Source organism: Ostrinia nubilalis, chromosome 11 (assembly GCF_963855985.1).
Source record: "Ostrinia nubilalis chromosome 11, ilOstNubi1.1, whole genome shotgun sequence".
Taxonomy (NCBI): domain Eukaryota; kingdom Metazoa; phylum Arthropoda; class Insecta; order Lepidoptera; family Crambidae; genus Ostrinia; species Ostrinia nubilalis.
The window spans coordinates 4806659-4821784 of record NC_087098.1 but is presented as its reverse complement, the minus strand read 5'-3'; the positions used below and the strand labels follow the sequence as shown (position 1 = coordinate 4821784).

Here is a 15126-nt window from a genome sequence, read left to right as displayed (position 1 = left end):
TTCTTCTCAGCATTTGCCAAATGTTGGTCTCGAAGCGCTGGTAGGGTAAAAAGATTATGCGATATGTAGAGGCTCCTTAAGAGCAAAATGACGATTTGTAAGAACTATTTATTAGTATAAACAAATAAAGAAATTTTGATTTTGACTTTGACCAAAACAATTAAACAAAATGGCTAATCATGATTATTTTATAAATAAATAAAGTTTGATGATTTCAGATTGTTTACATAATCGGAAATAGTCTTTTTTTCAGACGCGTGAATATTGTATGAGATCACTTCTCGATAAATACAGGTTCATCGAACCGGTTTTACCTTGATCATTACCACCGAATGTAGTCCAAAATTAAATACTGATTTCTTCTTAAAACAAACACTGTTTAACTAATCTAAACAGTATTCCAATCAAAAGTAAGTAGCACATAACTGAGACAGTTGTTAGTGAGTGTAATGATTGTTATTGTCTGCAGTGAATAAATTAAAACTCACCGTTGAATCAGAAGAAGTATTCCACAACGCAACAGTAACAAATCACACACCAGTAACACGGTTCAGATAGTCAAATCCGTACACAATTAAATATATTCAAAGACCGTATCGGCATAAAAACAAAGTTACAGAAATGGGCGTTTTCCTTCCGTTTCTATTTATGCCAAATTAAACCAATATCGATTACAAAGTCTTGCACGCTGGGGCGATTATTCCGTGGCTTTCACTGAAACGCGAGCGCATTCGTGGACTGTTATCAAAACACTGATAAGGCCACGCGTTCGAAATTCGAATTCCTCGACGAAAAAGTGCGCCAAATAAACCGTTCGCGGAACTGCACGTCTTAAGCCGGTTGTTATCGAGACTACACTAACGAAGCAGTGATTTACACACTATAGCATCATAACTCGGTACAATAGCTAAAATAGTGCCGCCAAAACCGGTACCATTGTCTCGGGCCGTGTAGGTTTTACACTTATTGCGTAACCGCGGTCGGCGCGACTTTCGCCGCGGAACTACAGGTAATAAGCGCCCACCTACTTTGCCCGTTCGATCTATTTTTGTATGGCGGCATATATCAGCGCTGTAGTTCATTATAGTCCAGGAGACTGAGGTCTGTATTACAACTGGATTCAATCTCAGTCATAGATTCTACCGTGATTGGTCTGAACGTTAAAATTCGACCAATAAAATTCCTCAAATCATAGATTGCTTGAAATGGAATCTATTTTATCATCGTTCCGTTGTTATTGCTATGACGTAATAAATATTCTGATATAACTCTAGTCATGATCAAAGTGCAAAATACTTGGGCTACAATACAAATCCATTAAGCAACGCAACAATGGATGGTTTTACTCAAACTCATTAATTAAGATTTATGGATAGTTGCAGTTTGTCGGTCATAAAAGTCGTGTTTCACAATTTTATGAATGTATCAGACAAGATTGTGATTCATTCAAACAGTAGTAGAATATAACTTGTTTGTTTTTTACACCTACCTGCCTAAAGGCCAACAGCTACTTACAGTTTCATGAAACTTTTACCGAATAATAAACTTCTAGTTTTTTTGTCAAAAAAGTAGTTTACAAAATACTTTGTCCTTCACAACTTTATGGATCGATTTGTGGAAGTACTTTTAAACTTCTTCAATGGAAGTATTTACTTACATGACCTACTTTTAAAGTAGCTTTTCAATTATCTATTTCTATTTTATCCAATTGAATTGCGAAAAAGAGTTATACTACATTACTTATTTAATATAGTTTTACAATTTTGGTAAAATTCTGTTAGCTTCATCTATTTTTATAGTAGGGGAGCCTGGAGATTTTGGAATATACTTAAATTTTTGTTGTTTTGTTTTATAAGTTCATCATTGTAAAGTCTGTCTCTAGGTGTAGCTAGAGTTACATTCCGCGTTGATTGTAATACACAGAACATACGGCGTTCCCGTGATGTTGAGTCTAGACGCGTAAAGTCTAAATCTGTTTGCGTAAATTGTAATTTACATTTATTATTTTTGGCACGGGTACGGAATGAGACTACAAAATATTTTACTGCCGTACGTATCAATTATTTTTGAGTTATTAGATACTAAAGTATTTTGTAAGTTCAGACATTGAGAATAAAATAATAGGGGGCTAGTATACTCTTCCAGAGTTTCATATTTGTCATCGAGCGTGTCAGGAGATTTACCTACCGTTACCATTTTCTAGAAACATAACGTAAGAGTTCATAGTATTGTGACCTTCACAGATCTTTCATAATTTAACTAAGAGAATGAAAACGCAATACTAGTAGAAGAAATTCTATTATTTGCGTGTATATTCATTAGTGCGCTTCGAGCTCACGTCTATCACATTTTCTTGGAAACATCTGTTTTCTTTGAACGTGTAATGGTTATGAGAAGATTCAGAGTATGTTGAGATTTTTTGATACTCATTAAGGCTAAAAAATCTGAAAGTACTTTTTTGTTCAATAAGAATACTCGCACTCAGCACCTTTCACTCGAAGTGAAACATCTGCTCTGGACTGAACTTTAGAAGAGTCCAAAATTGTAGAGCGTTTAAAGTCGAGATTTGACGTTTTATTTCACTACTTTCATTTAGAGTTGGACCAAAATAAGTTAACTTAAAGACTCTATTATCGCTGTAAAGACAAAGTTGTCATTATACAATAAATTATTCAAATATCAAGACTCCTTGGTCGCAGTACTAGGCGTTAATAAGACAAAGCAGAGGCCTTACAAGGTCCCGTGCAAGGCTAGCAGATTCAAAGAAAAAATAACTACAGTCCAAATTGTAAATTAAATATGCAAACATTAAAATGGGATCGGGTATTTTACTATGACTACTTTTGGGTTACCATTTTTCACCACCACGTTATATTTGCTATCTCATGTTTGAACAATTAAGTCTACAGTCTGTATTCAACCTTAATCTCTTATGTATATGTGAACAAATTGAATGAAGATTTGTTCTAGAATGTTCTTAAATGTACAGAAGCCAGTCGGTGCATCAAGATAAACTATAGGGTCATATGAAGTGGAATTAGGGGCTATTTTGCAACAAAAATGTACAGTGTATAAATGCGAAAGTTTGGATGTCTGGATCTCTGGATGTTTGTTAGTCTTTCACGCAAAAACTACTGAACGAATTTTAAAGAAACTTTACGGTATTATTGTTTATAACCCAGAATAATATATTATAGGCTATAATTTATGACGATCAGTCTGTGAAAAACTAAATTTCACGCGGGTGAAGCCGCGGGAAAAGCTAGTAAATGAATAAATTCTCATTTGTAAGTAGCAAATGTAGAGTAGCTAGACCATAATTTTGTTAAATAAATTATTATGTAAACAGAGTAATGTATTTGCACTAACAGAATTGTTATAACAAGTTCATGCTCTACACTCAGATATTTATGATATTTGAATACCTACTTATAGATAAGAACCGTTACGTTATTAATAGTTCTCGTTAATATCAAAGAAGATAATTGAAGTATGATATAATTTCAATCAGACGTTTGTTTAATAAACAAAACACGGATGTTTTTATGTTAGCAAAAAATCTATTAGTTCATCCTCAATCAATTTGATTTAAGAAATAATTCTATAAAATATGATTGCCGAATGAAGATGACGTGGCAGATAACTCTACAGAATATTCTCTACATTGTACAGAAAAAAACATATTTTAACCGTGACTATAACCTTAACCGGTGTTTTTGTAAAGTTTGGCAGACTTCTGGCGTAAGATGTTGCAACTCAGCCTTACTAATTTATTTAGAGATTTACTGTAATTTTGACGCCTTTTATAGATTATTTTATGTATACATTGTCTTTAGTAAATAAGTAGGTGAATTCTCTTATTAATTCGCGACTCTCAATATCGAAGGTCGACTGGTAGAGTGTAGGCTTTTGAAACAGTTGTGTAAACTGTGGAGGAAATTTTGATCGTCTACCAATGACCTTTAACAATAAAAGAGTTATAGCTTAGCAACATAAGAATTTAATAATTAAAAGTTAACCAAAAAATATTAATAAAGCCAACTCTGTATATTCGTTTTAATTAATGGGACTGACTAATAGAGAATTAGTTGATTCGAATTTTGTTTACTTTTAGTTCTTCTTTGCTAGAGTAATAGAAACAGTGGCAAATTAATAAAAAAATGATTTTTTTAAAGATTATTAGCAATTTGTAATGCACAAATTACTAATAGTCCCGTTAGTCCCTCGTGTTAAGCTAAATAAGCTTGTGTTACGAGTGGGCTCACCACAATAGTCGAGCGGCGGTGAGATTCGAACCCGCGTTCCTCGGATCTCGAGTCAGCCAGTCCGACCCATTCACCGATCGGCTATCGTGGTTAAAAGCTTACAATAATGAAGATTTATGTCTAAAATTAACATTACTGTAATAAAGAAAGAAAGAAAGAAGGCACAATTCGCACCCCCCCTGGAAGAAGTATGCAAGTCCACTTGTGCGATATTTTTTTTATTGCACTAAAAAATCGAGAAGGAGGTAATACATATTGTCAATTTTTTTCATAATTTTTCTCTTAAAAATGAAGAAATTATGTACAAATATGTAAAATATTGCAACATTAAAATATCTAAATTTCCATAACAAAAACGAAGTAAATATATTTGCATTTAATTGTTTAATAAAGTTCCGTATGAATAATAGCATATTAATATTTACATACATCTTCCACGAAGACTTTAAAAAACATTTTCGCGTATCTATTGTTGCATACTTATTTTAGGATATTATTTGGTGGGTGTCGTAGTGCAAGTTCAGTTGCGTAGTTTTTCCACGAAACTTTTGTGCTGGTAATTTTGTGCAAGTCTAGATGCCTAATTCTTCCACGAAGCTTTTATTCGCATTATAATATATAACAATTGATACGTTATTTTCTACGTAGATATCTTTGTGCAAGTCTAGTTGCTAATATTTTGCGAAACTTTTGGCGATGTAGTATTTTATACCGATATTGATACATTTATTTAGATGTAATTTAGTCATTAACAAAGCACAAATTAACTTAGTTTCAGTCATTTAGGTATCCAATCCACTACTTTTTGCACTAAATACCCCTGTAAGACTGTGTTTATCAAAAATTCGTCCCAATGATTACTTACCACGTGGTAAAATTATCGGTCTTTATGAGTACAAGATCCATTTTAAATTCTGTCTCTCTCTTCAGTGAATCGTTATCGTAGTTATCGTGATACATTTTCATCTTTCCAGAGCCGCATGAGTTCATTATCACTATGCGTGTATTGCCAGCATGACAAGATATGTATCTATACGTCTTTTGGAGCAGTAAGCAACAATAGGTGTGTCACCAATTATAAAATGACACAAGTTTATATGTATTTTAAGGATTATTGTAATCAAAAGGACATACTCGTAATGGTCAGACGTTTAAAAATGCAACAACCTGATACAAAACTGTTGCCATCTTTTCGTATGTACGATGAGCGAATACTGACTGTATTCTTTTCAGGTGGTACTTGATCGACCGCACGCCAACCTTTCGCAGACCTCCACAGATTGTACTTGCCACTGGAATGTAGTGCCTATCCTAGTGTTGACACTATTTGTCCAGTAAATTGCATTTATTTCCAGGCCTTATGAAACTCCTCGCTCAGACAAAGTTCCTATTCTGGTTGCTTCACAGGTCCGGCCACTCTTCAACAAAGCGTATAAAAGCACCTATAAGTTTTGGACCAAATAAAAACTGTTCTTTCTTTCTTTATAGGTTCAGCCAAACCAACGCAATCTCAAGCGATCAGCCGGCGTGCAGTGATGGCGATTAGACTTAGGGTTCGGCCAAACCAACGCGATCACAGCGCGATCAGCTGGCGTGCAGCGATGGCGACCAGACCTAAATGCATTGTTCGCCATCGCTGCACGCCGGTTGATCGCGTTGGTTTGGCCGAATCTTAAAATGCATCGATCGCCAATCGCTATCGTTGCACGCCGGCTGATCGTGTGTGAACCTTATAGGATTTGGAAGTGATGTCACCAACGAGTTCAATGTGGGTAGCTTTTGTAGTCATGCAGACAATAAATATCACTATATTATAGGCTTCTATAGTTTTGTTTCCTTGGACATCAAAATTTAAAAGGGTCCTTCAAAATCGTCTCCCTTGTTCATGAATTGTCTAGATTGAGATACTTGCTGTTCTGGTAAATCTACCATTATTTGTACTTTGGCAGTAGCATTCAATTTAGCACAATTGAAACATCTGTGCACGTATTTTCTCGCCAATGGTTTCGCCTTGATAATCCAAAATGTGGAGCCTTATCAGCTTTCTTATGAATTATAGTATTAATTATTATAAATGTTTTCGACTTTCTCCACGACGCTGTTTGCAACAATAGATTTCCACCTATTCGTCTCTCCAGACAGCTAGGCGATCACAATAGAAAAACCTGTTCACAGTGTTCGAACATCTGTGAGGTTGGTATTCTTCACATTACTTCTTCTCATTTGCTTCATCCAGTTTACTCAAAGTACCACATAGCTCAAGACGTGGTAAAAAAAATAGTTTTTAGAGAGCACTTGAGTTTTTTAGCAATTAATTTCGTTTCAAATCTTTCATCTAGTTGATAGTGAACGGCTGCAGTTTATTGCACTCACAGAGGCATCGCTAAATTCATTATATTGTATTTTTACTCGGCCTGCATCCAACGCCTTCCCGCTACCTTCATCGTCGGACCACCTTGTGGATGGATGTCCTAACGCTGCGTTTTCCGGTACGTGGTGTCCGCTCCATAACCTTGCTGCCCCATCGGCCGTCAGTTCTGCGTACTATGTGCTTCCAACCGCGCGATGTGGAAGTCATTGGGGGAGGCCTATGTTCAGCAGTGGACGTCCTGTGACTGAAATGATGATGATGTATTTTTTCTCTCTATCTATAGATAGTATACCAACCTATATCTGTATTTTGTCAATGTGAATCAAATCCTGCCAAATCTTAATCCAATCTTTTTCTAATGAGTTACTTATCTTTCCATCCTTACTAGTTTTTTATCAGCCAATGTTTTTGTTTTGAAACAAATAAATACTTTCTATTCTATTTCCATTAGAATCTTAGCCATGACTGTACTTAACGCTAAGCTCCAGGCTCCAGCCAAGGGGATCAAAAAGTTTGATCAGATGTATCAGATAAAATGTTACGTTTCATGGTTGGTTTTGCAATTTGTGGTATATTCACATTGAATTGAAATCTGTGCTCAAATTCCATTCAATACCCAATGCTTGGACTGTTCCATCAAGGTTCATAAAACTACTTTAGCACTAGCTGATATTTTGTTGTCTTCTATTGACTTCATAAACTCAACGCAGAACTAGGTAGCAAAAGGTATTTGACCGCAATTGCATATTGTGATGTTAAGTGAGATGCAGTATAAGATGATAGATATCTACCTGTAAGTGCCTATAAGGTCCGGTATAGTGCTCAGGAGAGACAGCAGCAGGCAGCGACCTGTTCGCATTATAAAAGAGTATATCGAAACGCTTAGTGCAAGCTGGTGGAATGTCGACAATGTAGGAATGATACGTTAACCAGCGTCTGATGATGGAAGGGGGCTGGTGAAATTAGGACGTGTAATTCCTTCGCACATTCTCTGAAGTGTAACCTGGTGGATGGTCACATCAGATGTTTTATTATCTGCTCTGTAAGTTCTCATTAAATTATAGCATTATAGCTTCAATTGACCAGTCCACTCTTGATAAAAGGTCGTTGATATAAAAATATTGTTTTATTATTTTATAGAAATCGGTACTCCGGTAATCCAAATCATTTTTTGTCACATAAATCTGAAGATCATCTTCATAATGTCATCTATGAAGCAAACACGTTTCATCTCATTATAATATTTCTCGGGTTTTCTTGCAGCTGGGAACCTACAAGCAGTTCGTTATTCAGTGAAATATAAATCGAACCTTAACACAAAGCATCAAATATAATCGTGCGCGAGTTGTCTCCGTATTATTCCAGACGACCGCATAATGAGGTAAGTATACTGTCAGTCTTGTTTCTTTTTCTTTTTCAGGTAGGTATCTTTTTTAATAAAAAAAATCTGTGTGTTCGTTAATCTTTTTTCAGGTCTAGTGATTTCTGTAACTTCCTTTCTAATTGAACGGACCTGTGAGTGGTTATGTTTCTGGGTTTTTTAAGGGAAAGGAGGCAAACGAGCAGACGAATCACCTGATGGTAAGTGTTTACCCGCCGCCCATAGACACCCGCTCCTCGGTGAGTTACAGGTGCGTTGATTGTCTTTAAAGTATTAGAGTCTGCTCTTAAAGGTTTTAGGTCGTATTGGTCCGCAAATACTGCAAACGGCAGTTCATTCCTCGGCTTGGTGTCTGCAAATGGTGATTGTGGATTTTCTGTTTTAAATGGTAACTTTACAAAATATCTATCTACCGCTTCCGTAAAAAAAAAATGTCCTGAAGCAGTGGTTGGGTTAATACTGGGGAGTGTTAAACTATAAAAGTGCTTTATAAAAGCCTACTTGCAAAAATAAATGAGTTTTATGCCCGTTTTCACCATTAATCCCAAATTTTTAAGTGACCCCTATAAAAACAAAATTCCTGTTATGTATCACCATAGAGGTCACTTACAAATTAGGGATTGATGGTGAAAACGGGCATTAGTCCTTTTGATAGCTCGTCTCTCCCTAAAAATGCAATTTCCGAAAATTATAATATAGTTATGCAAAAATATTGTAACTTTTTGATTTTGAATAAAGCTATAATTTTACATACTACCATAAGTAATGTAATTTTTCACAAGGTAAAAGTACGTTATCCTTTTTACGAATTTATTTCAATACGAATAGTTCGAGGAAAAACTACGTAAACTACACTTACACGTTTAATGCACGACTAAATCTGAACGCCAATAAGTGGTTATCTGCAATAATACCAAATAGCATGTATTCCTTTACATGTCAACAATGCAATATTCATAATTACAACAACAAGTGTTAAAATATGTTTCGCGGAATAAGTACGCAACGCTCTTTTTTAAGTTTTTCTCAAAACTTATTAAGTGTATTTTAAATATAAATACATAGGCCCCTCACAGATATTTTTAGCTATCTTTTGATGTATAACACATATTTTTAATAATGGTAATAAATTTTTAGGACAGTTTTTTTACGCTCCTGAAAAGTTGGCATTTTTCACTTGCGTACTTATTCCAGGAAGGGTGCGAATTTACTGCAACTCCATACAAAGTTGTCAGTAAAAGATAAAATTGAAATCTTTTGAAAAGATTATGATCATAATCTAACCCATCACTAATTTACGTTCCAAGAACGGAGTTTCGCGCGTTCTTTGACTAGTATAACTATGTTCTACTATACTATATTAAAATATTTTTAATAGGTAATCCGGTAGTCACGCGATGACCGGGTCAGAGGGGCCGAGCAAATGGCCTGATGGTATCAGCGTGGCCTTTACCCACTATTGTAGCACCCCTGGTATGAAAATCTGTCACACGACATAGCGGAGGCTCTTATTAGACAATGTAACGTTACTTAGTTATCGTTTTAATTTCGTAATCGCTTCGCTCCCTGAAATTGGGTACAAAATACACTTTCTATAGTGAGTTTTAAATTTTAACTATTAAAGACACAAGTACAAGTAGGTACCTACTCTACATTATAATTTCTACTAACTGCACTTGATCATTTGTCACTGTTGTGAAAGAATTTCGGCTGAATTACTGAATGTGCCACGTAACGTAACTTATGCTGTTTTCAGATTCTACGTAGCGGTTCTCAGCATATTATTAAATAAATTATTTAAATCCAAAACCATCCAGAGTCTATAGATAGACTCACAAAGATATTTAGCAAAATAATCAAATACATAACTCTATTTCACCAGTCACCACAAACAGTAACTTAACGGTAGTCACCTTTCATTTGAATTGAAACCTTCAAATTACTGGAACTTGATCAAAAGTTCGTCGAAATCCGTCAATCCCGTCTCCACCATCAACATAACTGAACACAATTTTATCCGACAAAAAACAAATAGGCTCGATTCACACACTTTCAGTTTCGAATCGAACTGATTGCGACGTGCGCGTACGCACGTCATTACGTCCAATTATGGACATAAAAAAACAATTGATGTGGATCAGTGACCTAATTAAAAACCTATTTACTATTGAGCCGTACCGACATATTCCCGGTTTCTGTAAATGACAGCAATTTTGTTTTTTAAATGACGTTTTTACCCAAGTTTGACGTGTTGAGGGAAGAATGTAAACGGGTAAAAAGCTACAATTGATTGATTATTGGCCACTAAGACCACATTATAGCAACCGTAAATGGTCTAACCTGTTTTATTGAGATGACTGTGGGAATTTTAATTTAGTACTTACACTTTTTGCCGATCGACACCTACCTAAGTAAAGTCTCGCAGATGAATCAGTAAACTTTGAACAAAATATAGGCAGAAAAATAGTTGATAAAATCATAGTTAATGCTAAAAATATCAAGGAAAATGTTAATCACGTATAATATAATTATAATTATACGATTTATTTGATTTTTTCAAGTTATTTATAATTTTCAAATTAGTTTGAGACGCTACTCTTAACGCTAAAAAATTAAATAACTATATTATAATTTTACGGTTTCACTTATTCTTGAATTCAAGAAACTTGTGTGAACTAGTAAAATTATCTTTCACCGAATAATGTTAAAATAAAGGAATCTCAATTAAATAAACAGTATTTTATAATAAACAAATCTTAATAAAAATAAAGTTAACTGGATTGAAATCCAATTTGTATTCGTTGAGTTTTAAACAAATCAACTCTGAACCCATTCCATGACATAAATATAAGTATGTACCTAGCTTGTAAGTAGTCATAACAATGGTAATGATATTGTAATAAGCAATGAATTGAAATTACGTCTAATTAAGTGCACGTCACAATCGTTTGTATAAATCGATTAGTCGAAACCATGACTTTGTCCTTGGGGTATAAGAGTAGGCGCACACCGTTGATTTTTCGTCGGCCGATAGTTTAGTCGGGCAGTTGATCAGTATGGGCATGTATGGGATTGGCACACTACGCCGATTCGATTTGGCCGATTCTTCATACAAATTAAAATCGGGCACAACTATCGGCCAACTAAAAATCAACGGTGTGCGCCTACTCTAAGAGTCGGTACCACATCTACCTTATTGTCATGCAAAATAATTAGGTATGGTTTGATATTTCTATTGATAATTTTGTCGTGATCCTTCTCTTCGGATAAATGGGGCTGACTTATTTATTATCCAGATGAAAATGAATGATAAATAATAACTATTTATTTGTCTATGTACGAAAGAATATACAGGGTGTTAGGTAAATGGGTATATGAGCCGACACTAGCCCATGTTAACATATGCATATAAATGGTATGGTGAAGTCAGAAAATTGATATCTTCATTTTAATTATTTAAATTTTCATACAAATCAGATTTTATAAAATTTATTTTGTATGAAAATTAAAAAAATTAAAATGATGATATCAAATTTCTGACTTCACCATACCATTTATATGACCATGTTAACATGGGCTAGTGTTGGCTCATATACCCATTTACCTAACACCCTGTATAGTTTTTCAGTCTCATGAAAAGAAAGTTGTCGTAATATACTCATACATTTTTGCCTATTTATGCATAAGATGAATCATGGTCAAAAAGCATTAAAGCTTAAATAAATTACACTTTATCTGTAGTAAACTTTATTCTAATACTTCGACTAGCTTAACAATATTGATTACTCATGTTTTTAAGAATTTACACTCGTATCTACTTTCAATTTCTGGCGACGAGCCGTCTGCCGTCTGTTGGATCTTTATTCTTTACCCTCTTGTCCATTGTGATAATATTGTAATCTAAAGGTGTGTATTCACAAACCAATCAAGAAGTTTTAACAGCACGAATTTACTGGAAAAGCAGTTAAAGCTTATTAAAACCCGCTTTTCAGTGAATTATATAAATATTGCGCATCAAAAAATAACAAAAATAATCCAATATGAAATAGTTGACACGTTTTTTTGCATCATAAGTTTTTGCATCTAAAATTATAATTTATGCTAAAGCGTGTTTAAACCACTACACTGACTTATGATGTTGGATCAAACGTCTCTACTTATTATACTAAATCAAAGTAGGTTCGAATTCATTGAAATTACTTAGTTAGTTAGTTAGTTTTGCAGGGCAATCGAATACCGCACTTAGCCTCATGATTGGGCCATTGTGCGCGATTGAAATTACTTATGTTTTGCTTAAAATCCTATCTAGGAACGTCCCTACCAAATACCTATGTTCTTAATACTTTTCTAAGTAAGAATACAAACCTGTATCCGGTTTATAAATAAGGCCTAGTGAAAGTGAGTGAGGTCACGTAGGTAGTTTCATTAAGTATTAAATGGGCGATTGATTATTATTTGGAAGTAAACTGGTTTTTCCATTAAGATTGATTTGTTTATTTTTATTGTTATAAGAACACCTGTTTGGTGGTTTTTTGTTTGTTGTTAAAAATATTTTTATGTAGATATAGTGAAGTGCTTACTTTGTGGTATAAGAATAATATGTACGCTTTGAAATCATGACATTCTGTTTGATTTTTTTTAAAGTTATTTGTGTACTTAGATGATACACGAAAAGATCGCCTGAAAAATGAAACTAAATCCAAATTAGTTTTCAATAAACTTAAAATGACATGAATAAAAACAATTAATTAGTTAAAATCACAAAGTTGATGAACCAGTGACGTCTTGATTAATAATGAAAAAGAAAAAAAAAATACATGCAGTGGACAAAGAATCTCCTTAATTTTAGAAGCCGGTTAAAAACGAGTCCAAAACATGACATCTTCTGTCGGACGATTTACAAATTGTGTCGGTAATAAAGATCATTTGTCCACTGCAATTACAAATCGAGCGATACAAACAAGATCCGACATTCCTCCGCTGCGTGACCCGTCCAATTACCCGACTTATAATAAGGAGTAATTTACAAAATGACATTCCGACCGATGAGAATATTAATATTTAAGGAATTACGGGGTAAATCGCCCGGGGACCGGCCTAGTCGCTAATGATGCAAGGAGATCTCATGACGGGAACCAAACCTGGTATTAGCAGGATTAGAGACGAGGGTAAATGCTGAAGGCGTGGAATGCTGACCAATCATGGACGGACTGAAGTTTGCAAATAAATTACCAATTATTATATGTAGCTGTTTTGTAAGTGACACAGAATAATAATAAGTACTGTGACACGGCAGTCTTGAAGAAGGGTGAGTACAGTCTTGAAACAAGATTGAGATAAATAATGATTTTGACAAGTCAGTGGCTCCAGATATGAGCCAAATATACGATTTTGATTTGTAATAAAACTAGCCAATGTAGGGAGTGTAGACTAAATCTTCCATTGGCCTCTGGTAAATCAGAGACAGTCGTCTTTTAATTCATAAGCATTGTCTGAAGGTATAGTTAAGGCCTTGGGACTCTACCAAAGCTGAAGTATCTTTTGCACTATTACATACTATTTAATAAAACTTTCAGCTGGAAATTACAAGACAAAATAAAAGAAACCTTACTCACCAGAAAAACGTCTTTCTTCTCGCTATTTGATGGAAATTGTATCTTAATGCAGCCAATCTTTAAATATCTTCACTCAGCGAAAATAGATTTGGCAAAGAGTCAAAATATCGGTGGAATATCCGGAAGACTTACCTATTTGCTCTGTTTTTCAAAGAATTTTAATCAATCATCAAAATGCAATTTTATTTAATATAAAAAACAAGATTTTATTTAAGTTAATATCTAGTATAATCTAATCACCTAACGAGTTAAATGGTAAACTGCTTTTTTATAAACTAAATTTGATGATAACGAGATGAAAATGATTTAGTGCGATCCTTTTGTATGTATGTATAACCCTAAGTAAAATTACCAACGTTTAGTATTTAAACCATACCATATACTTTGGGATTTAACAAGCTTTAATACATAACCAATCCTACATAGAACGGCAGTAAATAAGTATAGGTAAACGTAATGACTTAGCAAATTGCAGTGTCGAGGAGTGGACAGTTCGTAATTTTGTTCAAGTGCCCGAGGTGCAATTTTGCATGTCTGGCCACTCACGCGCATTGGTCTTACGATTGGAGGGCGGCGCGCAGGTAATGGAACTCCACACTGAAATGGTTAGCTAAGGCTTGGTTCAGACACAGCAAGAACTGCGCGGTTGCTGCTTCTCGTATATTTGCATTTTTGCATCAAACTGTTACCACCTCAGTGCCTCGCCAAAGGGAACCACCCAGTAACAGCGTAGTTATCCTGCGTCTGAACTAGGGTTTATCTTAAACCTACCTAGTAACCTTTTTTCGCGGTATTTGTCACTTACTTGTCCTTGGACATCCTTGGACACTTTACACTGCGCCTCTAGTCCCAAACTAAGCAAAGCATGTACCTACTATGGAACAACGGATATTATAAACTAAATAAGGTAGATGATTTTAAGAACATTTTAAAAATAGTTACCTACTTAGGCATGTTAACTTATAATAGGTAACACGTACATATTTTCGCGGGTATACTAGACTTTTATCAGGTAAAAAAAGATGACTTACTTGACTTAAGGTCCCATGTCCCCCAGACAGGGCAGAGGGCGTCCACAACAGTCCTCCACCACGTTCGGTCTTCAGCTTTGCGATTGATCTCACTCCACGTCTTGCTGATTTTCTTCGCCTCGTCTGCTACAAGGCTTAATGATGACTTCAGTAACATTTTTCTTTGTTAATTAAGTAATGATGACAAAATGTTTATTGGAAGCATTGTTAATTCGTAGTTGGCGTTAGGTTAATGTATTTGTCTTACATACACTTGTTTCTAAACTGCTAAATAATAAACACATTTTGCACTGGTCTGGCAACTAAAACTTTTCTAAAATTTAAAATTTTATTTTAAAAGTTTTGTGGGTATGATTGAATTTGATACTTTCTTTTATTTCCAATAACTCTTGCGTCTCACGCCATCTAGCGGCGAGTAGCTTGTTGTTGTTTAGTTTGGTTGGTACCGTAGAGAAAAATTAAA

The 15126-nt window shown here is 34.8% G+C and overlaps 1 protein-coding gene across 2 annotated transcripts in view; it reads right to left on the bottom strand.

Annotated features, from left to right (window-relative positions):
* The window catches only part of LOC135076125 (uncharacterized), a 71838-nt gene extending 58183 nt beyond the window's left edge, over window positions 1–13655 (bottom strand). The window contains exon 1 of one of the 2 annotated variants that reach the window (XM_063970595.1): window positions 13633–13655. The gene's annotated coding sequence lies outside the window, so the exon portion shown is untranslated. Of the gene's footprint in view, window positions 1–488; window positions 992–13632 lie in introns of those variants that run through there. The other variant, XM_063970594.1, reaches the window with a different exon arrangement.
* Between the last annotated feature and the right edge of the window lie 1471 nt (window positions 13656–15126).